Source organism: Physeter macrocephalus, chromosome 13 (assembly GCF_002837175.3).
Source record: "Physeter macrocephalus isolate SW-GA chromosome 13, ASM283717v5, whole genome shotgun sequence".
NCBI lineage: Eukaryota > Metazoa > Chordata > Mammalia > Artiodactyla > Physeteridae > Physeter > Physeter macrocephalus.
In genome coordinates this window covers 8,557,939-8,562,379 of record NC_041226.1, presented here as the reverse complement: position 1 = coordinate 8,562,379, position 4,441 = coordinate 8,557,939, and the positions used below count along the sequence as shown (strand labels likewise).

The following is a 4,441-nucleotide window of genomic DNA, read 5'->3' as shown; positions in this document are numbered from 1 at the left end:
CCTCCTGATTTGGTGCCTCACAGTGGTAAGTGTGCTGACTTCTGTACAGTTAATTCCTCTCAGTGGCCTAATGCGTCCATATAAGTTACTTCCACTGTCAATTACAAAAGCTTATTTCTTTGGGGGAGTGAGTGGCAAGCATGATATATGAGCATGCTTCCTTAATTTAGCTTCCCAACTTTCCGAAGACTCCACTGATCCAGTTCCTTCTGAATTTTTCATCTGTTTGTTGAATTTCCGCTTGGGCAAAATAGCTAACTCATTCCCCAAGGCTGGTTTCTACTGTAGAGGACACACCCTCCCTTTGGATGTTTAATTCTGCTAATGGATTGTGGCAAGCGTGATATATGAGCATGCTTCCTTAATTTAGCTTCCCAGCTTTCCGAGGACTCCACTGATCCAGTTCCTTCTGAATTTTTCATCTGTTTGTTGAATTTCCACTTGGGCAAAATAGCTAACTCATTCCCCAAGGCTGGTTTCTACTGTAGAGGACACACCCTCCCATTGGATGTTTTATTCTGCTAATGGATTGTTTCTTCACATTCATTTCTTATTTCAGGCAGATTTTTAAAAACCATAATAAGACAAATAATACTGAAAGCAAATATATAGGCCAATAATCTGAGTGGTTTAGTTAACATTTTCTGTAACACATAAACCTTAAAAATTGATTCAAGTAGAAAACCTGGATAGACCAATGGCTTTGCTGAGATTTGAGAAAGTTACCAAAGAAAGTACAACCAGAGGCCCTGGGCTCAAAGGTTTTCATGGTCTAGTTCCTTTAAGCTTTCAAAGGACAGATGATTCCCTTTAACTAATAACTCAGTATAGGAAAAAAAAAAATTAATTTTATAAAAGCAAGATAATCTTTATTTTAATGAAAAGAAATGTATAGCCAATCTCATTTATTAAAATGCATACATAAAATTCCAAATAAATGACTAGAAAATAAAATTAGTACTGTATATTAGAATAATAATCTGCCATAATCAAGATTTTATCTAGGAAGAAAAGAATGGATTAACATTAGGCAAGCTGATGAAATAAAACATCACTGATAAAATATGAGGGAAAAAATGAACCATGTCAATACATATTGAAAAGGCATTCAGTGTAGTTGTTACCATTACTGATTTAGAAAAATTATTTTAAATTTAATTTTGGAAGTGTGTTAGCTATCTATTGCTGGATAACAAATTACCCTCAAATTAGCCATTAAAAAAAATAAGCATTTATTACCTCACAAGGTTTTTATGGGTGAGAATTCAGGAGCAGATGAGTTGGATGATTCTGGCTCAGGGGCTTTCATGAGGTTGCACCCAAGATCCTGGCCAGGGCTGCATTCTTCCGAAGGCTAGCTGGGCCAGAGTATCTGCTTCCACGCATACATAGGCTCACTCACATGCCCAGCGAGGCAGCACGCTGGCGGGACAGGAGGCCGTAGCTCCTCACCACTGTAGCGCTGACTGAGTGTCCTCACAGGGTGGCAGCTAGCTTCCCTCAGGGTGAGTGAGCAGGAAAAAATCACCAGGCAGAAGTCTCACTGTCTTTTTTGAGCTAGCCCAGATGTCACAAAACATCATTACGGTAGTATCCCTCTTGGTTACACGGATCAGCCATATGCATTATGGGAGGAGACTGTACAAAGATGTGACTACCAGAAGGCAAGAATCATCAGGGGCACCTTGGAGGCTGGCTATCCCAGATAGATTCTCATAAGATAATATAAATTACATATGTTTTAAGCCACAGACAACCTCAAAGTGGAAATCCTAGAGGAAGTTGCAGTAAAACTCAGAATAAAACCAAGATGCCTGGTATAGTCTTATTAGTCAGTAATATTAGTCAATATTATAGAAGTTTCAGCTAATGCAACACAAAAAACAAATAAGTAAATTTATTGAAAGAGAACATTTTCAATTATTTGCAAACCATATGGAAATAGAAACAGAAAACTTACGCCAACAATAACCAGTTAGAAAATGCCTTTCACCATAGCACCAGTAATCACCAAGCAGCCAGAATTCTCCTAAACATAAGAAAACTACACTTTACTGAGAGTTCTGAGGAACTGATAACTGCAGAGGTACACCATGTTCTCTTATGGGCAGATGTAATAATGAAAACGTTAATTGTTTCCAAAATAATTTAAACGTTTATTGTTTCAATAGGTATCCGAACAGGCTTTTATTTTATTTTTTATTTTTTTGCCTTTGCCAAAATAAGATTTTATTTTAAAGTCATTTGAAAAACACGGAGCACGGAAAGAGACCCAAGACTGAATGGATGTACATTGCAAATTCATATTCTTTCCTACCTCCACCAGTGGTCTTCTGTCATGCCAAAAAGTTGCTTTCTTTGGTAATTCCTATTTATTTTTAGCCTCTTGGAAAAGAGATCTTTTCCCATAAGCCATCTTCATTTTATTTGTAGAGTAGAGCCTTATTTCCAGGAAAACAGCGTGTTAGCCGGAGAAGGGTATTTCTTTAAAAACATCAAGGTAGATCTAATATGTTCAACAAAGTCGGGGGGCTCAGCCAGAGGTGACGTGGAAAGGTTCTCTAGTATTTGCTTATCATCTTGCTGCAACCAGAAATCCACATGGGGAAATGGCATCCAGGAATATGGTCCTATACGAAGTTGTTCTGTCTCTGCATCGTAACTACTAATCATTGGTCCTCCTGTTAAAGCTCGTGCGGCACGTAGCTCCTCCTCCGGACCTCGGTCTTGGAAGGAGGCTCTGTAGATCTCCGAGGTTTTGATGTTGACAGCAATGCCATAAATTACTGGAAAGTGGTTTTCATTTTCTTCCCGGTCATTTAGTTCTGTCACACAAAATGCCACCAAGTGAATGTCATCTTCCTGTCTGTCAAATTCACTAAGAAGCTGATGAGTCAGTTTTTGTGACAACTGCCTGACATCACTGAAGCCGCCCACGAGGTGCACTTCCAGCCTTCAGCGTTGAGTGTGGTCGGAAAAGGATTTTATGGAGTTCATGATCAAGGGGACCTCAGCTTTGGTGTCAGTTCCGTCACAATGTGTCAAGCAGGTACCCCCATTACCTCCAGAAGCGGGTGGGCTCGGACGAGGTCCCCAGCGGACTGCGGCAGCCTCACTCGCCGCCCCTCCACGAGCAGCGGCATCGCGGAGGCGGCCGCCCCGGCAGGCCCAAGGAGGCGGCGGCCTCCTGAGCCGCGGGCCGCCCGCCGCCCCTTCCCCCGCCCTCGCCTTCGCCCTCCGAACAGGCTTTTACAAATTGTTTTAATGCTAGGTTAACAAACAGGTAAAATATCTAGGTGGATTTTAAAAAGGAAGAGGAAGGCTAGGGAAGTCATCTTGCCAGATACTAAAACACATCTTAGAAATCATAGAAATCAAGCTTGAATATACAATGGAGAAAAGACAGCCTCTTCAATAGTGGTGCTGGGAAAACTGGACAGCTACATGTAAGAGAATGAAATTAGAACACTCCCTAACACCATACACAAAAATAAACTCACAACGGATTAAAGACCTAAATGTAAGGCCAGACGCTGTAAAACTCTTAGGGGAAAACATAGGCAGAACACTCTATGACATAAATCACAGCAAGATCTTTTTTGACCCACCTCCTAGAGAAATGGAAATAAAAACAAAAATAAACAAATGGGACCTAATGAAACTTAAAAACTTTTGCACAGCAAAGGAAACCGTAGACAAGACAAAAAGACAACCCTCAGAATGGGAGAAAATATTTGCAAATGAAGCAACTGACAAAGGATTGATCTCCAAAATATAAAAGCAGCTCGTGCAGCTCAATATCAAAAAAACAACCCAATCCCCAAATGGGCAGAAGACCTAAATAGACATTTCTCCAAAGAAGATATACAGACTGCCAACAAACACATGAAAGGATGCTCAACATCACTAACCATTAGAGAAATGCAAATCAAAACTACAATGAGGGGGCTTTCCTGGTGGCGCAGTGGTTGAGAGTCTGCCTGCCGATGCAGGGGACACGGGTTCGTGCCCCGGTCCGGGAAGATCCCATATGCCGCGGAGCGGCTGGGCCCGTGAGCCATGGCCGCTGAGCCTGTGCGTCCGGAGCCTGTGCTCCACAGCGGGAGAGGCCACAACAGTGAGAGGCCTGCATACCGCAAAACAAAACAAAACAAAACAAAAAAAAAACAAAAAAAACTACAATGAGGGTATCACCTCACGCTGGTCAGAACGGCCATCATCAAAAAATCTACAAACAATAAATGCTGGAGAAGGTGTGGAGAAAAGGGAACCCTCTTGCACTGTTGGTGGGAATGTAAATTGATACAGCCACTATGGAGAACAGTATGGAGGTTCCTTAAAAAACTAAAAATAGAACTACCATACGACCCAGCAATCCCACTATTGGGCATATACCCAGAGAAAACCATAATTCAAAAAGACACATGCACCCCAATGTTCA

General features: G+C 41.5%; 1 pseudogene; it reads right to left on the bottom strand.

The window, feature by feature from the left end:
- Positions 1–2,378: 2,378 nt before the first annotated feature.
- Positions 2,379–3,195, bottom strand: LOC102992618 (protein N-terminal asparagine amidohydrolase-like; annotated as a pseudogene).
- Between the last annotated feature and the right edge of the window lie 1,246 nt (positions 3,196–4,441).